Source organism: Alligator mississippiensis, chromosome 2, assembly GCF_030867095.1.
Source record: "Alligator mississippiensis isolate rAllMis1 chromosome 2, rAllMis1, whole genome shotgun sequence".
Lineage (NCBI taxonomy): Eukaryota > Metazoa > Chordata > Crocodylia > Alligatoridae > Alligator > Alligator mississippiensis.
The window spans coordinates 9,151,352-9,163,692 of record NC_081825.1 but is presented as its reverse complement, the minus strand read 5'-3'; the positions used below and the strand labels follow the sequence as shown (position 1 = coordinate 9,163,692).

General features: G+C 43.0%; 1 long non-coding RNA gene across 1 annotated transcript in view; it reads left to right on the top strand.

Moving 5' to 3' along the window:
* The first annotated feature begins 1,526 nt into the window (after positions 1-1,526).
* Positions 1,527-12,341, top strand: part of LOC109285150 (uncharacterized) — a 44,672-nt gene continuing 33,857 nt past the window's right edge. The window contains exon 1 of the long non-coding RNA XR_002092810.2: positions 1,527-1,621. This is a non-coding gene — a long non-coding RNA (uncharacterized LOC109285150). The remainder of the gene's footprint in view (positions 1,622-12,341) is intronic.

Genomic DNA, 12,341 nt, shown 5'->3' with positions numbered 1-12,341 from the left:
ACAGATAAGTATCTGTGGATATTTTTCACATAAATATCAGACGGTATAAATTTTTCTACTATACAGAATCACCATACCCATCAACACTCACATGGAAAAATCCATAATGTACTTGTCATAAAACTGCCATTGAAATAGCTGAGCTGGAGGCACTGACCAATGGACATCACCTAAGGCCCCACATGAGGTCAATGGAAAGATTTCTTCTGACAGCAATAAGCACTGCATCAATTCTGTAGGTGATGATGCAAAGCCCGCTGAAGTCTATGCAAATCTTCTCCATTGAGTTCAGTGGGCTTTGGATTAGGCCCAGAGCTGGGAGGCATTCTTATTTCATTTCAATGATACCTAAAATTTCTCCCAAAGAGTGGCCTAATGTCAGTACTTGTAATTTAGATTAATAGATTGAATGTGCCAGAAATTTGCATCTTAGATAAACTTCCTTACTGTGACAATCTTAAGCCTTGATTGTTGGATAAAAAAAAAAAATGTGATTATCCTAAAAGGATTACACACTTAAGTTGGCATCTAAAATAAATATGCACAACAATTAAGCAGAGGAAACAGAAACACTTCCTGAGATGCAGAGGTGATTACAAAACTAATATACCTTATTCAAAAGGGCATGTTTGCTCATGGTCACAGCAGGGGACGGCTAGTCATTTGGAAAGTAATTTTGTAAGGAGAAATTCTTAATTCATATATACATTGAACTCTAACACTGATTTTAAAAAGTGTCTTTGTTGTTATTATTATTATCATCACAGTTGTTGTAACAACAACAACCACAATAATAGTAATTATAGATATTGCAGTATTATTCAGAAGACCCTGGGTTCCATTTTGGCATGCGTTATACAAAGGCACAGGAAGACACAATCCCTTCCCAGGAAAATTTATTGTATCAGAAGAACGTTTGAGATCTTCTTATTACTGTTCAAAAGCTAATGGAGGAGGAACTTCCTTCAGAATCGGAAATTACACAATGTCTACAAATTCACCATTCATAGCTATTTGCTCCCAAGTCTGACATATCAATAAAGGACTTTGGAAGATCAGGACAAAAGCTCTCAGAAGTGTTACGGAGCTGTAGCGTTGTAGGGAATATGAGAGTTACTAGAGAAATCCTGCTTCTTATATAAGCACTGCTGTTCAGATACTGTACCTTAAGTACACACCTTAAGTAAATATATATATATATATATATATATATATTAACTGAAAAAAGAGTTGTCTCCTGTCTCCACTAAGGCCAATGGAACTGTTATCTTTGACTTCAATGGGGCCAGAATTACACCCAGGGAGCTTAGAGACACGTTACTAGTTATAAAGTAACTGTAATTACTTTACATGACAGAAGATCCTTTAGGAGGTGAGAATTTTAATCCTGTTTAATCAATAACTTGTATTTACAAGATTTGGCCTAACACGAGCTGTTGCCCTGGTTAGCTTTGTATTTTCTCAGTTAAATAAATACTGTTTTATCCAAACAGAAAAGGAGTGAGGAACTAAGCAGGTAGTTTTGGACATGCCTGCAGACAGGAAGCTCACTCCTGGCCTCAGAACAACTTGAATGGGAACTGTACTACCTCCAGGTCAAAGGAAAGGGAACAGGATTAAGGTTTGGATATCGGTATTAACGGGTACATAAAGCTGTAGCGAATGCAGATATTGGGGAAAACTCTAAAGACAAGAGCCAATAGATTTTAGAGACCTTGGTTAAGCCTAATACTGTTTAAAGGCAAGTCTTCCTATATTGGAAATATAGTGAGGTCGTCAAAAAGGCGGTGGGGGGGGGGGGAGAGTAGAGGTGAGAAGAAAGAGGAAAAGTTCTCAGGTGATTATCATCCCATGGGTTTCAACACTTTCTCTTTTCTCCCTTTTTTGCCATTCAGTGCAATAAAATTAATGATGCCCAGAAGGTTTTGCTAACATTTTTGTCCTTTTTGTTAATATAGATTTGTAAATGTTGAAGCAGCTTTTTAAAAAGTTACAGAATTGGAAAAAAGGAAGCAAAGACAAAAGCTATACCCATCATAATTTTTTTTTTTTTTGTACTCAGTGTCTGGACACAGAAGTTTGCACTGGTGTGACTTACATTGGTTTTGTAACTACACATAGTAGGTAACTACTGTAACACCCTACTACTACGCAGCAGGGAGCAAGTGATTTCAGCAAATGGGTGCTCTGGGGTAAATTGTGGACACAATGCATGCAGAATTTAGCAGTTTTACCCTTGATTTCCTGAGGCCATGTTTACATCAGTTTCAAGTAAAGTACAGGGCTGACCATTATGCTTCCATCCCTTTTTTAATTTTCCAAATAGGAAAAAAAAATTGAGGAGGGGGACAGAAAGAGGAGGAAAGAAAACCTAAATCTACTCCCCTCCAATGGAAAAAAGTAAAAACCACTACTTATTATCGGTTGCTAGTTGTGCCCCCCACAAAAAAAATCAACTCCAAATTGCAAATCAAGAGACTTTTGCAATATTTTTGTTTTAGAAATACTTTTTTTTAACTAAGAAACATCTTTAAAAGATCCCAGGAAGCTTGATACCTATATCCTAACAGTACCATCAAAAGAAAAACTAACGTTTATTTAATGAAAGCAGCTCTGTGTAGGAACATGGGGTGCTTGAACATGTGTGGCAAGGCTGCTCCGAAGTGCTGCAATTACAGCATGTTGGAGCAGGCTCGTTAATGGAATCTGCTGGAATGTGCTAATTGGTGTACTTCAGCCAGCCTCTGTGTCTTGTGCTCATGTATTAGCATCCCAACTTTTCAAAATGGCGGCAGAGGCGCTTTAACTAAAGCTTGTTCAACGAGCTTTAGTTAAAGGGCCCCCACTGTCATTTTGAAGTGTGGGTATGATGATACATGAGACGCTGGGGGCACTTTAATTAGAGTGGCTTCAAGAGCGCCCCCCCCCCCCCCCCGCTCCAGAGCAGATATAAAAAAAAATGGTGAACATAAGCCAAGGAAATTGAAGACCCTGGTGAATTAAGGTGTTCATTGTCTTTCTCAATTCTGGGTGTTGCATCCTGTTACACTCTTACACCATAGGGTCCCTGAACACTTTGATGGCATTGTACATCCCCATAGCACAGTACTCAGACACAGAGAGCTGAATTTGATCCTTTGACTGGCTATTAACTTGCAGCTTAAGCTTAATGGTATCTTTCCCCTGTCCCGAAATATAGCTCAAATAGCAAGTTCAGTGCTTAGGATGGGTAACAGAATGAGAGTCCTAAAACAGTCTTCTAGTGTCCAAAATACACATATAGCACATGCTGTCACAGTGCTAGCATCCCACCAGGGTGCTTCTGCCTTGCTCCATAGGGTAGTCCAGAGCTGTCCAACTGGTGGCTTGGAGGCTGCATGTGGCCTGTAAAGGGTTAATATGAAGCCCCTGGCTCTCAACCACCTGTCCCTGCCCTTATAGCTCTGGTTGAAGTAGCAGCTAGGGTCTTAGGGCTCCCCCTCCCTCCTCTGGCTTCTGCTGCCTGACAGCCCCAGCAGGCAGTATGGAGCAGGGCCAAACAGCACAGCACAGACCACAGTGCCAGGGGAGCTGGTGACCAGGGGTCCCCATGGTACAGTAGGACAACCCATAGCTGGGCTGCCAAAAGTGTGTGTGTTGGGTGGTCCCACGTGCAGGGCAGCAGGGGGGGAGAAGGCACCTGTACATATTCAGCATTTAGCCTTGGGGACCTGTGGCCCCCACAACATATCGTCCCTGCTAGTGTGGCCCACGGAGCATGCGGCCTCCAGCTGCTTAGAAGTTGGACACCCCTGGTGGTCAGTCTTTGACTTCTTTATTAATACATGTATCAAACTTACCAACTGTGCAGATGGATTTGTGATGGGAATACCAGAGGCTAACAATCAATGTCAGAAAAGCCAGAAAACAGGCATTTGTAAGCACTTTGACTTAGCCTTGACATTACTTGGTAACCTGGAAGCCAGTTCCAAGCCACCATGAAAAAGGAATTTGTTTTTAGTTTTTGTTCGTTTAGTTCTCAAACTCCTTTTCCCTTGGGTCCACCACATCTTGGTAGAGAGAGAATCCATTCCCACTGATAACCAAGTAACTTTCTCATGGCTCTGTGGAAAAGCCACAGAAGAAAAGTATTTAATATATCCTTTAGTATGGCTTACCAGTAGGAGTCAAGACAACAGCCAATTTCATGGTATTCACTAGCATTCTACGCAGCTTTCACAACAGTTCCATGAACTATATCTTGTGAACGCTTGCCCAGAACGCTTCGATCCACAAGCACTGTAATGTATCCTTTCTGTCAGTTTTATTGTTGTATTTTACACATTCTTCTCAGCTCTTTTGCCACTACCGACGCCTCTAGGCTTTGATGCACTGTGAATGATTAGTAAGTAAAACACATTTAAGCTATCCAGCAAGAGTTTATATTTCTGAACTGAAGCAGAGACTCAAACCAATTAATTATTTACTGAACTGGAGGACTTTTTACAAGGGAGTTCACAGGTTTATTAATTTCAGTTCATTGTTTGGATTTTTGCTAATGGGATTTTCAGCAGGTGAATGGCTTTTTTAAATTTTTATATGCAACATACACGGTTTAAATATCATTTCACTAAAAGTTCTTTATGAACAGAATGTTGGAATAATTAGTTTTGAACATAAATGTGAATTGCCAATGGCATTTTCTCCCCACTGCTTGTGGTTAGATTACACATTGAGTGGACTTCTTTTCAATGTGGGGTTGCTTTTGAATCATGTAAGTAAGTGAAAAAAAAAAACATTAACATAACTGGACATAACACCTTGAAGTCAAAGATCACACGAAGCACTCTAAACTCATTAAAATTGCATTAAAATGGGAATTCACTCATCATTGCAAAGCACTGAATTCTGGTCAGGCAGAGAATGGTTGTGAAAAAAGCAACACTCCTAAGTGAAAAATATGTTATCCTATATAAACTCAAAGGAATTTAGATTGGCGGAATGTAATTACCCATTTGGAATTTAGCCAGAACACTAAAGCTTGTACTTCTGCTCCAGCAAAATTAACTTGGGATCTTAAGTGACCACAACTAATGAAGGCCCTGTTTTTTGTGCCACTTTAGGAAAAGAGTACCTTTAGCATCACTATGCACTTCTGACTCATAGGCTTCAATTCATTTTGTAAAAGTAGAGGTGTTGTTGCTCTTCAACATTGCTTCACTGAACTCTACACATGAAGCACCATGTTACCAGCAAAATATTTGGCCCCATTTTTGCTATTGAAAGTATTTTTTTTTCTTTAAAGAAGTTGCTGGTATTTTCCATACCATGGGAGCTACAAGGATGTGATCACATGATGATAACTATGACAGCTAGCATTGGTTTGAAGTGTTTGATTTCAGCATTTCATTTCAGGTGTTGCAGATTATTTAGTCTTGGCAAATCCTTCAAAGCTATGAATGTATTACAAAGCAGCCGTAGTAGAAAGACTCCAGTATGGACACGTCCATTTTCCATATGGTGGGGAACATTCACCATCAGATACAGGCATCTTTATCAAAGCAAAAAGTATCTTCTCAGTCAATGAGCATGCTTCAGTAATGGAGATTTCATTTGCTTTCCCAAGGGTATTTCCCCTTCAAGAACTCAGCTATTACAAGAGTGTCATCTAAAACAGCGTTTCTCAACCCATGGGTCATGACCCAAAAGTGGGTTGCAAGAATATTTCAATGGGCCGTGAGCAAGTGCCAGAAAAATGCGCATAAGTGTGGGTTTCCCTTTGTGGACTGGCAGTATTCCAGCCTGCAAGGGGCTGCTGGGGGCATGGTCAGCATGCACCCAGGCAGGGTTGTGGGAACAACCCCAGCAGCCAGATGAAGGTAAGTGAATGGGGAGCAGGGGTTGGAAGGCCAGGACTTGGGGACTGTAGGGGTAGCGGGGGGTGGTGTGTAACTTTGTACGTGTGTGTGTGCACGTGTGGAGGGGATGGGTATGTGTGGGAAGGCAAGTGCCTACCAGCACTAGGGGAAGGTGGTCAGGCTCTGAGGCTGTGGCAGGGCAGGGAGAGGGTGTGGGAAAGGCACCTGCCCCTTCATTGGGGAAGGGGAAGAGGGGAACTGCATGGCCGGGGTGGTGACACCAGGGCTGGTACCCATACTCTCAGGGGTGGGGTGGCCAGGAGATGCTGCTCAAGGGGCAGGAGGGACCATGACCAAGCTATCTGGTGCAGTGCAGAAGCCCCAGCCCAGGGCAGGGGGTGCCACAAGCCTCCCCTCCTCCAGCCTGTGCTGGTCTAGACTCACTGTGCTGCTGCCTGCATGAACCAGAGCCACTTCAGCCACCACACTGGGACCTGAGCAGGATGGGGTCAATGGGGAACTCCCTTTGGCAGGGCTAGCAGGGCAGGAGGCTGTGGGTTGGGAGTGAGGCACCCCAACTTTGGCCTGGGGGGGCAGGGTACTATGGGTCAGGCACCAGCAGGGCCAGAGGGTGGGGGTCAGGACAAGCCATTGATCTTCGCAAATGGGTCCCAGTATGAAAAGGGTTGAGAACCACTGATCTAAAAATTTACACCATTGCGCACAATTTTGGAAGGATGTATGCTGCAATACAAAGTGCAGGGAAATACTATTCAGCTCTTAGTAAAAATGCATATTAATTTTATACACTATAGCATTTTCACGAAATCCTTCACAAAAAGAGATTAACTTGAAGGAAAAGAGATACGAACACAGATTGTATGTAGTCAATAGCAATTAGACACCTAAGTTACTTGTAGGTACTGCAGGACCCAGACATAATTCTTAGCTGTTACTAGGGTCTGTCAGCCTGTCTTTCATAAATAAACTGTATTTCACAGCTTACTGGGGAGAGAAGGGGAGGGGCAGGATGGGAAGTTATTTGTGTAAGGCCTTAAAATATAGGCTGTAATCTTGCCTGTATAGACATTTAAGCTCTCCTTGAAATGTTGTCCTTGGTGTAATTAGTCTTCTCTTATTCCATAGTGTAGTATCCTAGTTTGTTGACAGTTGCTGCAGCACTGCCATCAATGGGAAATTTGTTATGGAGCTCAAGGGTGAAAAAATTAAGTCCTAAGGAAGGAAGTCCAGAGAGTCCAGAGAAGGGCCACCCGTATGATCAGAGACTTGCGTGGCAAGCCATACGATGAAGGGCTGAGGGCTCTGGGACTCTTCAGCCTGAAAAAAAGAAGGCTGAGAGGGGCCTTGGTAGTAGCTTACCACTACGTTGAAGGTGTACATCAAAGGCTTGGTGAGCAACTGTTCACCAGGGCACCCCTGGGGAAAATTAGAAGTAATGGTCACAAACTCCTGGAAGACTGTTTCAAGCTCAACGTTAGGAAAAGCTACCTCACAATTAAGGTGTCCAGACTGTGGAATAAGCTCCTTCCAGAGGTGGTGCAATCGCCTACCCTGGAAATCTTCAAGAGAAGACTGGATGGTCACATTGCTGGGGTTACCTGACCTCAGTTGTCTTTCCTGCCTGGTGCAGGGGGCTGGACCCGATGATCTTCCACGGTCCCTTCCAGCCTCCTAACAATCTGTGAATCTAAGAGTAACTCCAATGACAAAATTAATTCTACACAGGTAATATATGTAAGAGGGAAGACCAAAACAGCCAACATTTCCGAGTACTTCATCCTCAGAGTGCTTCACAGACTACAGGGGCACCTATACACATGCATGACGTCTGCTCTGATGCATGCTAATTAGCACGCATCATAGCAGGCTTGATTAATCAAGTCAGCTGGAGCATGTTAATTAATGTGCTCCAGCAGCTTCTATGTCATGTCTATTCAGTGTCCCCATGCTTCAAAAGGGCGGTGGGGGCACTTGAAACAAAGCTTGTCTAATGAGCCATTTTGAAGCCCCTGCCACCATTTTGAAGTGCAAGACGCTTCATGCTGCAGGCGCTTTAATTAGAGCGGCTCTTGGAGCCACTCTAAAGTGCCCATACACCCTCCCCAGAGCATGTGTATAGATGCTGTAGGTTGTTAGGTCAATTTACAATTAAACTAGGCAAGATATTATTATCTGAAGGGAAGAAAGCAAGTCATGGGACTGGAAGCAGGGTTAGGAAGAGAGATTTCCACATAACAGAAAAATAACCCTAGCCCTTTTGGGACTAAGATCCAGACTTTCAGATGATTTTTTCCAATGGTAAGGGCTGCCGCAGGGGCCTATGCAACATTATCTTTGTAAGTGGTGCAGTTAGGGAAAGGACATTGAGTAGGGAAGTCCATTTAGATCTTAAAGAAGACCATTCTTGAGTCTCACCAAGGTCCCATTCATTTAGAAGGAGAATCTCAAGGTTATATAGGGGTCATAAGAGCCTAAATCCCCTTAATTTAGGGTGACCATATTATTTTAAAAGAAATCTGGGACACTGCTCCTCTCCCCCCGCCTCTAAGTCAGTGGGACTGCTGCAGGCAGAGGAAGAGGTAGGTAGGTGGGGATCAGGTGCCTGGCACACCATAAACTTGCCTGGCACACCATGCCTCTCTACCTCTCTGCTGTGCAGTGCCCCGCGCCTGTGATTCTGGGACATCTGCTTTAATTTTCACCAACTGGCTGGGATTGGCCTATGAAATCCAGGACTGTCCCAGCCAAACCAGGATGTATGGTCACTCTACCTTAACTGTAAAAGGAGCATGTTTGACTGTCCTTATTGGGCCCTTTCAAAACATGTTAATGTTCAGGATAACTTTATTTCCTGATTATGGGGGCCGGAGGGGGGGGGGGCGGGGGAGGAGATCGTTGATGACCTGGTACATGTGTCATAGGCAAGGCTTCCTAAATTCCAACATCCCGTTGTTTGTATTTTCTCCTGCCAAATAGAGTTGTGAGGAGAAGATGAAAAGAAAGCCGCGTGGGGTGGTGAAGAGATAAGTGGGCTGGGGAAAATGATAGGTAGGTGTGAGAAATGGAGATAATTGTGATACAGCCCTTGATAGATTTCTATCAAGAGACCGTCTATTTTGCAATGCCAGACAGACTATTTTTCAGCAGCCTGTGGGCTTCCGATAATAACAAGAAAAAGCTTTCTCCTTTTTTTTCCCCCTCTTTTTAAATATTTGTGGCCACATCACAGGACTAGGAAGGAGCTATTCATTTTCCCCAAGTGATATTTGAAATCTTCTTTGCCTTTTAACAAACCCATCCATCTTGATGCTGCCTTTGCTTCCAGGCACTTTACAAATCAAGCCAAACACTCACTGGGTGCTGGTTTTAATGATCCTTCCTGCCAATATTTGTAATGTGTCTTGAGAGCTGAGGTGGACTCTAGGCTTGATATTTAATATTAATTGATGTGGATTTCCCCTCAGAATACTCAAAGGCCTAGGAAATTAGTAGCCATGTTTTAATCTTACTACAGAATTTGTAAACCCTTTCAAACCACCCCAGCCCCTAATACACCTAAAACCTAAACCTCCCTATATTTCTTCACAAAGGGCTTGCTTATCCATGCTCTTCTTTACTCCTCTAACCTCATCCTCCACAGCCTCCTTAAATTCCCAAGTCGCTTTTCTCAACCATTCAAAATCCACAAGAAGTGCCACACGTGATCAAGTTAAGTAGGTGCTGCATAAAAATAATATTGTCTTGTTTCCTTTAAGTCTGTCTCCCACTAATTTCAGAGGGTGTTTCCTAGTTTTACTATTATAGGACTAGACAATTCATTATTTTATAGACCTCTATCATATCCCCTTTTTAGCCTTCTGTTTTCCTGACTAAAGCATCCTAGCCTTTGTTGTCCTTTCTGGTGGGACAATTCCTCCATGCCCCAATTCATCTTGATTGCCCTTCTCTGTACCTTTTCTAATTCTCCTCCTCTATACCTTTTTTCTAATTCTCCTGCATCTTTTTTGAGACGCAGAGACCAGAACCACATGCAGTATTCCAGATGTGGGCACATTGTGGATTTATATAGTGGCATGATGCTGTTTTACATCTTATTTTCAATTCCTATCTTAATATTTTTTTATTGGACCGGCTGTGCAGTTGGAAGAGCGGTGGGCCTGAGGAAAGACGCTTGATGCCTGAAAACTTGTCTGACAATGTTCCCAACTACACACTTGGTCCAATAAAAAATATCATAAGAAAACCCTTGCGCCTCCTACACTGCTTGCACCATTTATGGCTACAACAACCTTCCAACACTGTTTATTAATGGTGTCTACTTTTTTATGGGCTTTTTTGGTCACCACTGCAAATTCAGCTAGTGTTTTTAGAGAACTATCTGCAATGACTCCAAGGTCTCTTTCCTGAGCTGTAACACCTAGTTCAGAGCCCAGCACTGTGTACATACTGAGTTTACTTTTCCCTGTGTGCAGCACCTTGCACTTGTTGACACTGAAGTGTATCTGCCACTTTTTTGCCCACTCACTTCACTTTGTGAGATCTTTTTGCATCTTCTGAACATAAGCTTGGGGTTTGACTATGCAGAATAAGTTAGTGTTATCTGTAAGCTTTCACTGTGCACATCCTATTCCAGGTTGTTGATGAAAATGTTGAAGATCAGGCTTAGCACGGATCCCTGTGGGATCCCGCGATTGACCTTCCTCCATCCTGAAAAGAGACTATTTAGGTCTTCTCCTTGCTTCCTGTCCCTGCAGACCTTTCAGTCTGCAAATGTACCTTCCTTCCAATCCTCTGGAAATTCAGGTTTTTTTAAAGAGCCTTTAGGGAGGGACCTTGTGAAACTTGTTGAAAATCCAAATATATTATGTCAACTGGTTCCCCTTTGTCCCCGTGTTTATTAGAACCCTAGGAGGTGAATTTGAGAGACAGGATTGCCCTTTACAAAAACCATGCTGACTCTTCCCCAGCATATCATGTCTGTTCATTGGCTGCTGACTTATTCTTTGCTGTAGATTCCACCAACTTACCACGAGTGGAAGTGGGACTCTGCAGGTCCCAGGATCACCTCTGGTGCCCTTTTGGAAGATAGGTGTTATGTTAGCAATATGCCAGTCCTCTGGCAAGACACCATTTCTAATGACAGGTTATATACTATTGCCAGTTCTGCAATTTCACATTTGAATCCTTTCAGACCTCTTGGGTGAATATTGTGTGGTCCCTGCAATTTGTTACAGATTATTTAGACCATTTTATTAGAGTTTATTTTATTTGTCAATTTGTTTTAAAGCTTCCTAGATTGTTACTCCAGTTGGATCCAACTTTTTAGACCTATCTGCTAGGAAGAATTGATCTGGGTGTGGGAATCACTGCAATAACTTCTGCAGTAAAAAGAAATTCTACAGAAAGAATGAATGTCACTTCCCTGCTAGTGGTCTATCATCCCAGAGTGCATCTTTTACACCTTGGTCATCTAATAGTTCCACTGATTTTCTATCAGCCGTCCTGCTTCTGATTTATTTTAAAATGTTTTCATTGTAAACTTTATTTTTAACTTTACCATCATTTGCAAGACACTCCTTAAATCCTTTTTTGTTTTGACCTAATTTATTAATTTTTTTACATACAACATGCCAGTTTCTGTGTTTTCCCTTGTTTTCCACATTTGGACACATCTACTTTTGAATGACCTTTTGCCTTGGATACCCTCCTTAACTCTGCTATTAAACTATGTCAGTGTTTAATTGAACCATTTGGTACCTTTCTGGTTTACGGTATACACTTGATCTGAGCCTCTAATATAGTATTTTTAAACATCATCCAGGCTGCCTGCAGGCCCTTTCCCTATTTGAGTGCTCATTAGGGGTGTGTGAAGCGGTCTCTATTCGATTCAGATTCGGATTCGGCCCAAATCGGGGACAGTGATTCGATTAGTTGATTCAGATCACTGTCCCCAATTCAATTTGGCTGAATCCAAATCTGAAGATTCAATGTTGATTCAGAGAATCAGCGATTCAGCCATAGACACAGCTTTAAATGTTTTTTCTACATACCTCGAGGTATCAGTGTGGCTTGTGAATGCTGTGATGCTGGGGCGCATGGAGCATCCTATAGGAGTCCAGGAGGCCCTCCATGTGCTCGATGACATACCCAGAAGTGGACCAGAAGTACTTCCGGTACAATTCTGGGTCCTCTGGGGAGTGCCCCTCCCCGCCCCCCAGCTCAGCAATCAGCCACAGGGGGACCCCAGGTGCCTCCCCAGACCCAGGAGCCACCAGTCGCTGAGACTGGGAGGGCATGGGGGCCCCCAGTGCCTCTCCGGCCGACCCATAAGTAGGCCAGAAGTGCTTCTGGTCCACTTCTGGGTCTTCTGCCGAGTGCACTGGGAGCCCCCTGCACTTCTGTGGGATGCTCCATGTGCCCCAGCATTGCAGCATTCACGAGCCCCTGCTACCTAGAAGTATGTAGAAAAAACATTTAAAGCTG